The 13,941-nt window shown below is 36.9% G+C and overlaps 1 non-coding gene across 1 annotated transcript; it reads right to left on the bottom strand.

The window, feature by feature from the left end:
* Nucleotides 1-12,869: 12,869 nt before the first annotated feature.
* Nucleotides 12,870-12,977, bottom strand: LOC148575004 (small nucleolar RNA R71). The gene has a single exon (XR_015906664.1). It is a non-coding gene; the product is annotated as a small nucleolar RNA R71 (small nucleolar RNA).
* Nucleotides 12,978-13,941: the final 964 nt, after the last annotated feature.

Here is a 13,941-nt window from a genome sequence, read left to right as displayed (position 1 = left end):
GACACTGCTGTGTGCGTACACACAAGTGAAGATTCAGCCAGTGTGCGTAAGCACACAACCTGTGCATACCACAAGTCCTGATGCGTGACTCAATTAAAAAGTCACGTGGCTCGCAATTTTGGGGGCCTTTTGACCCAATTTTTGAGACCCTGAAGCTGAATTGGAAGCTCTATCAAAGGGACAACATTCCAGGACATACACACATAAACTTTTAGTTAGTTTTTAGTATGTTTTAGGTTAGATTTCTAGAGAGAGAAGCTCTCTCTTCTCTCTAGAATTTAGAATTTTAGGGTTAGTTCTCTCCTTAGTTTAGAATTTAATTCTTGCTTTAATTTAGTTTCATTTACAAGTTTTTTGTTCTAGCATCATAGTTCTTGTAGTTTTACTTGTTACTCTCTTTATTTTATTACTTTCATGTTTATGAATACTTGTTAATTTTTATTTCTTTTAATGCAATTTAATGTTTTATGTTTCTTTGATGTTTGTTTGAGTTATTGTTATTATTTTCTTGCAATTGATAGTTTAGGTTTTATTATTCATACAATTTACTATGTTTTCCTTTTATGCATGCCAATTCTTTGATAAAATGCTTCTTTTAGTTTTGGTATAGTTTTTCACACTCTTGACTTGGGAATGAGGACTTAGGTGACCTTGAGTCATTGATGTCCAATCTTGATTGTGACTAGGATTGTTAGTTGGTTTGGTTTCTACTAACGCTAGTCTTTCACTAAGTTAATTAGTGAGTTAGCTAGGATTTGTGGATTGAGATCAATTATGCCTATTTGACTTATCCTTGATGTAGGGTTGATGAAATGTGATTAATTCTTCACAATTTCCATGTTTGTAGTCAATGACTAGGATAGAAAACTTTAACTCTCAACCCTTGCCAAGAAGTACTTCAAGTGTTTGTCCAAGAGCGAGAAGAATTCCACAAGAGGCAAGACGCTATCATGGCCACCTTAGCCGAAATTTTATCTCATTTGACCTCACTTCGCTTATACGGCAATCAAATTACTTCTTTGGATGAATGTAAAGAATCAACTGAAGAATGTGGAGGGGGGGTCAAGTTTGAAACCTCAAGGAAAAGAAGAAAAGTTGATGGGTGAAGCGCAACAAGCGGAGTATGTTGAGCAAGAAGTGAATGTCAACATTGAAGATAATTCTGCACCAACAAGTGACATTGTTGATTTCATTGAATCCTCTTCCATTGGAGTTGAAAACAATATCGAGGAGGACCGTGCACAACCTCTAAGACATATTTTGAGCAATGAAGAGGTTATGGAAGAAGTCGACAACCAAGAGGTGGAATTTATCAAAGAAGAGTCAAAGGAAGTGGGCATTACTTTAGCAAATCTTTTGGAGATATCCCTCACTAAGCAACCATCCGACACACCATTTAAGTGGGTAAAAATCTCATCATTTAACTTCATTGGGCTATGTCAATGTGCTTTATTGAAAACGGATGGCCAACTTAGAGTCCTTTGTGGAGTGCTAAGTAAGAAAGAGTTCAATGTTGGGTGGCCTGGTGAACTAAGGTTAACTAGGATTGATACCTCAAGGTTTGAGTCCCAAAGGTGGTGCAAGGTGCAATTCAATGGATTTCAAAGGAGGATTTGGAGTCTTGATGAGAATATAAGAGTTTGGTCACCCGATTAGAAACTTGAAGATCAACAAAGAAGGGTGTCGACAAACAAAGTTTGGGATCCCGGAGACCATTGGAATTGCAAGCATTGGTGGAGATTCAAGAAAGAATTTAAGTACAAGCCACCATAGCAAGGACATCCCCAATTGTCCAAATTAAGGATAATAAACAAAAGTGCTAGGTGGGAGACACCCCACCATGGTAACATCCTTCTAACCCCTCTTTTCTTTTAGCTTTTGTTTATTGAATTTTGATTCTCTTGGTTGGCTTAGTTTGGTTGGATTTCACTTTTGGTCATGTGTTTTTGAGGTAGAATATGTTTTGGGATTGAAAAGCTTTGATCAATATCATGTTTGGTGGCCTTAGAGCCTTTAAATTTTGCAAAAAAAAAAAAGGGTTTTGTGCATAGGCACACATGTGTGTGCACGCACACACAATTTCATGCTCCCTGCCGGATGCGTACACGCACACCTATGCATACGCACACCACCCACATTTCCATTGATCCTTGCATACGCATGCATTGGTGCGTATGCACACATGACATTAACCTAAAAAAAGGGCCTAGTGTGCGTACGCACCCACCTGTGGGTACACAACACAGTTTCAGACCCTTTATTGGGTGTGTGCGCACACCCCCTTCATTCCACTTAGTGTGCGTATGCACAAACGTCGTTCTGGGTACAAATTTGAGTTAAGCCCTAACGCGTATACCTTAACCCTCCATCTATTTGTATCTTCTTCGTCCACCATTGCTCCACCCAAACACCACACCACCACCCATCCCCTTCCAACCTTCTCTTCCGGCGATCCCTCTGTGCCGGTGCCAACCACTGTGACCACCGTCGCCCTCTTTCTCTTTTTTTTCTTCTTCTTTCTTTCCCCATTTCCTTTTTTTTTCGTGCTCTATTCCTCCCCACGCCAGCACCAGCTCACGCTTCTCTCTCATTCCAACAACACCTAGCTCCGCCGTGACTCCAACAGTGGCAACTTCATTGTGCCATTGCAACATCTCCCTCCATTTTTCATTCCTTATTAACTCAGGTTCCTTTTTATCTACTTTGTTTTCATTATTTTGTTTTAATTTCATTTTAATGTTTTATTTCAGTAATTAGATTAGGTTGAAATTAGTTTTTTGTTGATTGAATAGCTTGCAAGTGTTTGTGTGATGATTATTGGGTTGAATATTGATTGAAATTGGCTTGATTATGTTGAATATGTGCATTGTGTACCAAATGTTCGATATATTACCTGAATGAACTTTTACTTTAATGCATGTGTTGTAGCTACCATATGCTTTAAACCATCTTCTTGTTTGGCAATTTAATCATGAATTGTGCACTTTTGGATGGTTATGATGCTATTTGTGATTGAAATTCAATAATGTACTTGTTCGTTGTTTTGAGTTACTAGCACCAAATTGGTTTAAATATTTACATTTGGTTGCATATTTGGTAAAAATTTTAATAAGTACATTTGAAATTAGTGAATTGAATTGCTTGTTCATAATGGTTTTTGAAGCAACATGATCACATAACAAAGTACTTGTTCTAGAATATTTTGAAATTGTTGGGTTGACTTGACTTGATTTTAATCAAGCTTGTCCTTCTTTGCATCAAGTACTTTATTCTTGTGACTATTTCACTGTTTGGGATGAATAAGTAGTTTGATCGTTATTGAACTGGATATTAATTACTATGCTATTCTATATTACCTTGCGCATTAACTAGCACAATTTCAATATCCATTCTTTCAAAAATTCAATTCATTTTTGTTATATTTGCTTAAGCTTTCTTGTGTTTTAATTGTTGCTCATTCATTGTTTGAATCTTAGGCTACTTAATTGAGAAACTCTTGCGTAATTTTTTATTGTGTGGTTTTCATTTTAACCGGCCAATGTGTGTGTTATAACCGCACGAATATTTAAAAAACACACATTGTTTCTTTTCTCATACCACACTAATATGAACTCTTCCTCAATTAAGTGCTTATTTGCTTTCTTTAGCTCCGCATTTACACTGTATTTGCTTCCTCTTTTGTCTTCTTTGCGCTAATTGTCATATATTGCTAAATTCTATCCATTTTTACCCTTTTTTAGGACGCACCGCAAAGGCAAGGAGTCGGCCACATCCTCATCTTCTCCTATAGCCGTTCCATCCAGTCCCGCCTTTCGTTGGAGTGATAAATCGGACACATTTGCTAATGAAAAGGCCGCACTTCAATATGCGTTCCTTGAGAAAAAAGCTATTCATTGGGAGCGAAAACTCAATATACCAGAGAAGTTGGCGGTAGCTATCCATGACTGCATTGCCTACTTTTAATGGGGATTTCTTGAGCTTGATCCCATGGAGATCAATGAATCGATTGTGAAGAAATTTTATAGGAATCTCCAGAGTTGGGAAGCAGAGACAGTGTTTCTCTGAGGGAAGCAGTTGGATACTTCAACTCAGGGATTTGAAGCCCTCCTGCAGCTTCCTCATATACCGCATAACCGAGATGCATATCAGAAGATAAAGGCGGATGTGATTAAGGGCAAGCTTCCATCGGATCCAATGCTAAAGAAGATCGGCCGTCCTGAGGCACAGTGGGAGTATAGTACGGGGGAAAATTCTGTCCCCATCAGCATTGCTTGCTCAGATCTGACTCCCGAGGTGAGGATATGGTAGTAGATAATTGCTGCCTAGCACTCACGCCACCCATATCTGTGTACGTGTCGCTGTTCTTATTTGGGCTATTCTCGAGGAAAAGAAGATAGTCGTCTTACCACACATTAGGGGGTCTATGTGGAAGGTGATCCAAAAGTAGAAATTCAATATTTCCTTCCCCTCAGTGGTCATGAGATTAGCCACAGTAGCTGGAGTGGAGAGAAGGCCAGCCGACATTATGTTCAGAATCCTAAGCGATCACCAGTTTCTTCTATTTGGGGAATGGGATGAGTCAGCCAAGAAGACAACCAAGAAGAGGACGAGTTTAGAGCCATCATCATCATCAGTACCACCACCATCAGCAGCATCTACACCTTCTAGCCAACCTCTTTATGGGATGGTCCAGGAGCTCCTGCAAGAAGTCCACCGTAATGAGTGCCGTAATGCACGGCGATTCCAGTTAATAGCAAAAAATCTTGAGGGTAGAGATCTTGACCCGGCCCCTATAGATTCACCCAAGCCAGTAGAGGAGGAGGATGCCGAGGATGTAGACATTGAGTCAACTTTGGATATGGTGGTATACCAGCAGCCCAAGTCCCCACATCCGCCAGCTGAAGGTGGAGAGCCTTAGAGTCTATCTCCCCGGATTATCATCTATGCACGAAAGACCGTGCAAAGCTTAAGTGTGGAGGAGGATTCGCGACTCTTTGGGGTGTAAATTTCTTTTTCTGAACACTTTGCACTCTATTCTGTTTTTAGTTATTATGTTTTCTTGTGGATATTTGTTAGTACTTTTGATTATTGCACTGCACTCTCTTATGTTGGTTGTATATATCTTCGTTTATTCCTAGTTTCATTTTTAGCACTGCATTTTCATTTTGATCGGTATATAAGCTATAGATAGTAATTGTGATTAGATGTTGTAAATAGTAGATAGTACCTAGTTCATATTTTTCCTAAATGTTTATGATGATTTTTGGATAGTGGAAATTAGGAAAAAGAGCTAGAAATTTTGAATTGCATCCAACACATCATACTTACACACATAGATAATAAATTTGGTGAAAACAACAAAAAGTTTCCAAGAAAATCTCTTTTTAGGGCGTTCTATTAATTTGATTCGAAAAATTCTTTCTAAACTTCCTTGAATTATTTTGTGGAACATAGAAAAGAGCTAGAACAAGCAACCTTGTGAGTTGTTGAGCCTTTAACATGGTTGCATAAATTAACCACAATATTTATTCTTGTGTGCTTTGCTCCTTCTATGATTGTGATCTTAGATTTGCTTAATTTTTTATGTCCAGTTTTTTATGTTTGAATGCATTTAGAATTATTGAGGCCATTGTTGCAATTAAAGCTCACTAACCCATATAGCCTCACCCTTGTATCAACCCTTGTGAACCATTTTTGAGCCTTATCAACCCCTCTTGTTCTTAATATTAGCACATTACAACCTTAAGCGGAAAACCATGAATGTCCTTGATTTGCATCTTTGATTAGTTTAGGTTGAGGTATGTGTATCATTTAAGTGTGGGAGAATTTTGAAAAACATCGGTAGAGTATAAAAAGTTTATTGTGGGTATTCATTGAAAATTTTAGAAAATAGGTGCATATTCATGTGTCAATTGCTTAAATCATATGCATTTATCTTTTGTGTATGTATATGTATATTTTATTCCAAACAAAAAGGAAAAAAGAAAAGAGAAAGAAAAGAAAAAAATGAAATGAAATGAGAAAAATAACAAAAAGGGGACAAAGGCTACCCCAAAGAAAAAAAAAATAAAAGTGGATAATGAATGCATATGTGAATTGAATGGGAAAGAATGCATGAATGCGTGGAAAAAAGAGAATAATAGGTAGTTAGATTGCATTATAATGATTAGGTTGATATAGGTTAGGTGGATATTTAAGCTAATCAAAGATTCAATTTCTTAGTCCACTTGACCATATTCATCCTCCCTTAACTCTAACCCAATTACAACCCTAAGTGCTCATGATACTTGCATACATGCATTAAATATTTGTTGATTGTTAGATGAAGAGAAAATCCTAGAAAGAATGATTAGAGGAGAATTAAGTGATTAAATCCTAAACACTGAGCGATTAGAGTGTATTCATATCCGATGAAGGGTTCGATTGCTTAATTCTATGTCTCCACATCTCTTATTTTGTATCATCTTGCAAGTTGCTTCATTCTTTTGAGAACTTGAATTGATTCTTTGGATTGTGATTGCATTGCACTGTTTCTTTGTTTTAGTCCTACATGTCTATATGCTTGCTTAGAAATTTGTTTGCTTGTTTAGCCTAATCAATAGAAAACTGTAGTATAGATAGAGATAGCATCCATTAGTATAGTTGTATGCATATAAGTAGTTTCATTCAATAAGTTGTTTGCCCTTTGATCCTTTTCCTTTGTGATTAGCATGAGGACATGCTATTTTTTAAGTGTAGAAGAATTGATGAGTCCATATTTGATGATAAATTTTGCCTTGAATTGAGTTGATTTCATCACATAAACTCATATTTATTCACTTGAATAGCATACTTTTGTGATTTCTGTCTAAATTGCACCTAATTGTGAAAACATGTTTTTCTGTGCTTTAATTAATCAATTTAATTCCACTTTTATTTCATTCGATACCGTGATATATTTTGTTGAGTAATTTCAGGTTCAATAGGCAAGGATGGATTGGGAGAAGTGGAAGGAAAGCATGCAAAGTGAGAGATTTCATGAAGAAATAAAGGGGAAGAAGACATTGATGTGTGTGTATACACACATTCCTGTGCATACGCACAAGTGAAGAATTATCTAGTATGCGTAAGCACACAACATGTGTGTATGCACAAGTCCTGACGCGTGACTCAATTAAAATGTCACGTGGCTCACGATTTTGGGGGCCTTTTGGCCCAATTTTGGAGACCCTGAAGCTGAATTGGAAGCTCTATCAAATGGAAAACATTCCAAGGCATATACACATAAATTTTTAGTTAGTTCTTAGTATGTTTTAAGTTAGATTTCTAGAGAAAGAGAGGCTCTCTCTTCTATCTAAAATTTAGGATTTTAGGGTTAGTTCTCTCCTTAGTTTAGAATTTAATTCTTGCCTTAATTTAGTTTTTCATTTACAATTGTTTTTGTTCTAGCATTATAGTTCTTGTAGTTTTACTTGTTACTCTTTTTATTTTGTTACTTTCATGTTTATGAACACTTGTTAATTTTGATTTCTTTTAATACAATTTGATGTTTTATGTTTCTTTGATGTTTGTTTGAGTAATTGTTATTATTTTCTTGCAATTGGTAGTTTAGGTTTTATTATTCATACAATTTACTATGTTTTTCCTTTTATGCATGCCAAGTATTTGATAAAATACTTCTTTTAGTTTTAGTATAGTTTCTCACACTCTTGGCTTGGGAATGAGAACTTAGGTGACCTTAAGTCATTTATGTCCAATCTTGATTATGACTAGGATTGTTTGTTGGTTTGATTTTTTCTAATGCTAGTCTTTCACAAAGTTAATTAGTGAGCTGGCTAGAATTTGTGGATTGAAATCAATTATACCTATTTGACTTATCCTTGATGTAGGGTTGACGAAATGAGATTAATTCTTCACAATTGCCATATTTGTGGTCAATGACTAAGACAGAGAACCTTAACTCTCAACCCTTTTCAAGAGGTCTTTTAGAATTTGAATTTCCATTCCTTTAATTAATTGGAGCTTAATTTCTTGCATGTTTCTTTACTTTCTTGTCATTTAATTTCTCATAGCTAAAAATTGAGCACTTGATTGTAATTCCTAGGAAGAACGACTCAGGATTAACACTCCCGGTTATTTTGGCTTGTATTGTGACAACCTTTTAAACTTTGATTGAGGGTTAATCGTCGGTTTGGACTATACTTGCAACGAAGAGATTCTTTTATTAAGAAATTCTAAATCGACATAAATTCCTCACATCAGCCGCCTAGCCATGCGATGGTCGAAGATCTTCTTGATCATGGCATCGTGAGGCTTCTCCCATATAAATTCTCTTGCACAAGAAAATAATCGAAATTAAATACATAATTAAACAAATATGAAGATAGAAACCAACTAAAGTTTGAACATTTAAAGATTTTACCATCCACTTATGAAACCATTGCTCTCTGGTCGCAATATAGATCTTCTTATAGTTTGGCCATGGATGATCGTACATCAGTTTAAGATTAGTAAATCTATCAATGGAAAACTTAAGATTAGTAAACACAAATGTTATTTAAGAACTTCAAAATATATTGCATTTAAAACCAATTAAAATAGTACTCACACGGTCAAACCATTAAGCAAAATCATCATTCGTACGCCTGGCGCAGTGCTTACACCCGGCACAGTGCTGGGGCATCTGGCTAGGATCCATTAGAGGATTCCAACACTGCGATTCCATGTTGAAGACATACGCAACAATTTGATCAACCCCCTCAAAGAACTTATGTTTTTACCTCCTCACTCCGTTGAGTATTATCCCTATCATGCATCCATATATGATGACTTGGAATCATTTTGCAACAAACAACCTCGAATTCAACCAACAACACAACTTATCAAATTTTTTAGAAATTTTGGCAGAGTTTTTTTGTAATTAAAATCCTCCACCAAATGTAATTTTTATTTTCTCACAAACCAAACATGTTTTTAAACAATTTTAACAAAAATTTGGCAGAGTTTTTCTTTAATTCAGAGACTTTCACCAAAACTTTTATCAAATTTCAGAGAAAAAATAGTTGCAGGCATAACTTAAAATAAACATGCATTCAATAAAACATTAAATCCTAGCCGTTCTAATGCGCAACCCCTTATTACTCTACAATTTTTTACCAAGCAAGCGTTTCGAGAAGGCGCCACTAAGCAACCTTCTCTCACTTCCGTCCTAAAACTCTATCCAAAGAAAAATAAGTCGAGCATTAAATTTACAGTTAGAGAAAAAAATCATCCTGAGTATTGCATAAACAACTCACATATATATCTTAGGACGAACAACCCATAACTAAAGCTAAACGAAGTTTAAACAAAAGCGTGCCAAAAGGTTCCCAAAAAACAAATCTTTTGTTCAGATACGATGAGTTACATTATTGCACACTCTGAAACTCCTTCTTTGAAACCCTAAACCCTTTTTGCTTTTCACTAGCAAATAACTCTCATGCCTCACCCTAAACACTGATGCTACTCCGTAAATAACCACAACACTCCGATCAAAACCCCAACACTCCATGAAGAACCCCAACATTCTAAAGAACATCGCTAGTGCTCGCAATGCCTCTGTCGGCGCTCCCTTTTCCGGCACTCCCATGCACCATCGCTGCTCCTACCATAAAACCCTAACCCTCTTCTCGGTGGTGACTCTCTCTAGCGGTGACTCCCTCGGTACTCACTGTCCCTTGTAAACCCTCCGTCGATGCTCCCTTCGCCATCGTTCCCTTCTGTCGTTGCAAATCCCCAACCCCTTCCGCCACCACTTCCTTCCGTCGCTCGAAAGAAACCCTTCCTCTTACAGGGCCGAGTTGGTTTTGAGACCTTTGCTACCACTGTTATGTTTTGAGACCTTGAAAGAAACCCTTCCTGGTGCAGAGCTCAAAAGAAACATTGCTTCAATGCTGGTTTTGAGAGCTGGTAAACCCTATTTCTTAGCTTCAATGCTACTATTAGCTACTATATATACCACTATTATGTCTGTTTACATATCTCAAATCTGTTTTAAGTTCACTCTCATCAACTTCTCGATAAGTAAAATTGTAATTTCAAAAGTGAAATCTTAGTTTAGACCAAGGAAAAAATTATTGTTCTTTTGGAAGAACTTTAGCCGCTTACATTTCTAGTGTCACAGATCTAGACTAACATTTCTATTATTCCATTAGTTTATTGTCTGGTCAATTCATTATACATTGTGCTGGATCAGATAATAATTCATTATACATTGTTAAAGTGGCTACTGTTGATGGATCATGGATGTTGATGAGCGGATAATTTATACATTTTTTGGCATTGTTTTTAGGTAGTTTTTAGTATGATTTAGTTAGTTTTTAGTATATAATTATTAGTTTTTAAATAAAAATTATATTTTTGGACTTTACTATGAGTTTGTGTATTTTTCTGTGATTTCAGGTATTTTCTGGCTAAAATTGAGGGACCTAAGCAAAAATCTGATTCAGAGGCTGAAAAAGAACTACAGATGCTATTGGATTCTGACATCCCTGCACTCGAAATGGATTTTCTGGAGCTACAAAAACCCAATCGGCGCGCTCTCAATTGCGTTAGAAAGTAGACATCCTGGGTTTTCCAGCAATATATAATAGTCCATACTTTGCCCGAGTTTTGGTAACGCAAATTGGCGTTTGAACGCCCACTTTCTACCCTATTCTGGCGTTAAACACCAGAACTGGCATAAAAGCTGGAGTTAAACACCCAAAATGGCACCAAAGCTGGCGTTTAACTCCAAGAAGAGTCTCTACACGTGAAAGCTTCAATGTTCAGTCCAAGCACTCACCAAGTGGGCCCCGAAAGTGGATTTCTGCACTATCTGCACTTAGTTACTTATTTTCTGTAACACTAGCTACCCATTTAGTATAAAAACTACTTTTAGTGATTTATTTTATATCCTTGATCAGTTTTATGCTATCATAGATCATATTGTACACGTTTGGAGGCTGGCCTCACGGCCATGCCTGGACCTTCATCACTTATGTATTTTCAACGGTGGAGTTTCTACACCTCATAGATTAAGGTGTGGAGCTCTGTTGTTCCTCATGAATTAATACAAAGTACTATTGTTTTTCTATTCAATTCAAGCTTATTCTTATTCTAAGATATTCATTCGCACCCAAGAACATGATGAATGTGATGATTATGTGACACTCATCACCATTCTCACCTATGAACGCGTGCCTGACAACCACTTCCATTCTACATGAAAATAAGCTTGAATGCATATCTCTTAGCCTCTATTCCTTAAGATCAGAGTCTTCGTGGTATAAGCTAGAATCAATTGGCAGCATTCTTGAGATCCGGAAAGTCTAAACCTTGTCTGTGGTATTTCGAGTAGGATATGGGATGGGATGACTGTGACGAGCTTCAAACTCGCGAGTGTTGGGCGTAGTGACAGACGCAAAAGGATCAATGGATCCTATTCCAACATGAGTGAGAACCGACAGATGATTAGCCGTGCGGTGACAGCGCATTTGGACCATTTTCACTGAGAGGACGGACGGTAGCCATTGACAACAGTGATCCTCCAACATACAGCTTGCCATTGAAAGGAGTATGAATGATTGAATGAAGGCAGTAGGAAAGCAGATATTCAGAAGGAGCAAAGCATCTCCATACGCTTATCTGAAATTCTCACCAATGAATTACATAAGTATCTCTATCTTATCTTAGATTTTATTTATCTTTTAATTATCAAAACCTCATAACCATTTGAATCTGCCTGACTGAGATTTGCAAGATGACCATAGCTTGCTTCAAGCCGACAATCTCCGTGGGATCGACCCTTAGTCACGTAAGGTTTATTACTTGGACGACCCAGTGCACTTGCTGGTTAGTTGTGCGAAGTTGTGAAAAGGAGTTGAGATTACAATCGTGCGTACCAAGTTTTTGGCGCCGTCGCCGGGGATTGTTCGAGTTTGGACAACTGACGGTTCATCTTGTTGCTCAGATTAGGTAATTTTATTTTATTTTTAACCTTTTTATTTTTGAAAAAAATAATAAAATAAATAAATTATTCTATGTCTTCAGAATTTTTAAGAATGAATTCTAGAGTTTCATGATGATCTATTGAAGTCTGGCTGGCTGTGAAGCCATGTCTAATCTTTTGGACCGAGGTTTCAACTTATCATCACAAGAGCTTGTTGATTTCTATCAATCTTGCTGTTGAATGTAATGATCTACTAAAGCTTGGCTGGCCATTGGCCATGTCTAGTGTTTTGGACCGAAGCTTTCACTGAAAGCTTGGCTGGCTAGTAAGCCATGTCTAAATTCCTAGACCGGAGTTTTTAGACTAACATTGCATGATTCCTGGAATTCCTATTAAAAATTTTGAATTTATTTATTTTCTTTTTCAAAATAATTTTCGAAAAATCCAAAAAAAAATAATAAAATCATAAAAACAAAAAAAAATTTGTGTTTCATCTTTGAGTAGAGTGTCAAATTTTAAGTTTGGTGTCAATTGCATCTTTTTAATTTCCTAAAAGTTTTCGAAAATTCATGCATGTGTCCTTCATAATCTTCAACTTGTTCTTGATGATTTTCTTTGTTTGATCTTTGCATTTTCATGTTTTGTGTCTTTTCTTGTTTTTCATATGCATTTTCAATTTGTTAGTGTCTAAACTTTGAAAATTTCTAAGTTTGGTGTCTTGCATATTTTTCTTTTCTTAAAAATTTTCAAAAATAAGTTCTTGGTGATCATCTTGACATTCAAAGTGTTCTTGGTATTCATCTTGACATTCAAAGTGTTGTTGCAGGCATCATGTGTTTTGATCTTAAATTTTCATGTTTTGAGTCATTTTGATGTTTTTCTCTCTCCTCATTAAAAATTCTTTCCACCTCAAAAGATGATCAAGCTTAGAGTGGAAATCCAAACCTTCAGACAAAAGAAAGGTGAGTCCCTCTATGAAGCTTGGGAAAGATATAAGGAATTGATCAAAAGGTGTCCTTCTAACATGCTTCCAGAATGGAGCATCATATGTATATTCTATGATGGTCTGTCTGAGCTGTCAAAAATGTCATTGGACCATTCTGCAGGAGGATCTCTTTATCTGAAAACCCCTGCAGAAGCTCAGGAACTCATAAATGGTTGCAAATAACCAGTTTATGTACACCTCTGAGAGGAGTCCTGTGAACAATGGGACACCTCAGAAGAAGGGAGTTCTTGAAATTGATACTCTGAATATCATATTGGCTCAGAACAAAATATTGACTCAGCAAGTCAATATGATTTCTCAGAGTCTGAATGGATTGCAAGCTGCATCCAACAGTACTAAAGAAGCATCTTTTGAAGAAGAAGCTTATGATCCTGAGAATCCTGCAATGGCAGAGGTGAATTACATGGGAGAATCCTATGGAAACACCTATAATCCTTCATAGAGAAATCATCCAAATTTCTCATGGAAGGACCAACAGAAGCCTCAACAAGACTTCAACAAATGGTGGAAGAAATAGGCTTAGCAATAGCAAGCCTTTTCCATCATCTTCTCAGCAACAGACAGAGAATTCTGAACAGAGCCATTCTGGCCTGGCAACCATAGTCTCTGATCTATCCAAGACCACACTAAGTTTCATGAATGAAACAAGGTCCTCCATTAGAAATTTGGAGGCACAGGTGGGTCAGCTGAGTAAGAAGATTACTAAAACTCCTCCCAGTACTCTCTCAAGCAATACAGAAGAAAATCCCAAGAGAGAGTGCAAGGCCATAACCATGACCAACATGGCCGAACCTGGAGAGAGTGAGGATGACGTGAGTTCCAGTGAGAAAAGCCTCATGGGACGTCCTCTGGACAGAAAGGAGTTTTCCTTTGAGGAACCAAAGGAATCTGAAGCTCATACAGAGACCATGGAGATTCCATTGAACTTTCTTCTGCCATTCATGAGCTCTGATGAATATTCTTCCTCTGAAGAGGATGAAGACATCAC

Source organism: Arachis ipaensis, chromosome B2 (assembly GCF_059453495.1).
Source record: "Arachis ipaensis isolate K30076 ecotype BB chromosome B2, ASM5945349v1, whole genome shotgun sequence".
In the NCBI taxonomy this organism is placed as follows: Eukaryota; Viridiplantae; Streptophyta; class Magnoliopsida; order Fabales; family Fabaceae; genus Arachis; species Arachis ipaensis.
This window is presented reverse-complemented; position numbering and strand designations above follow the sequence as displayed.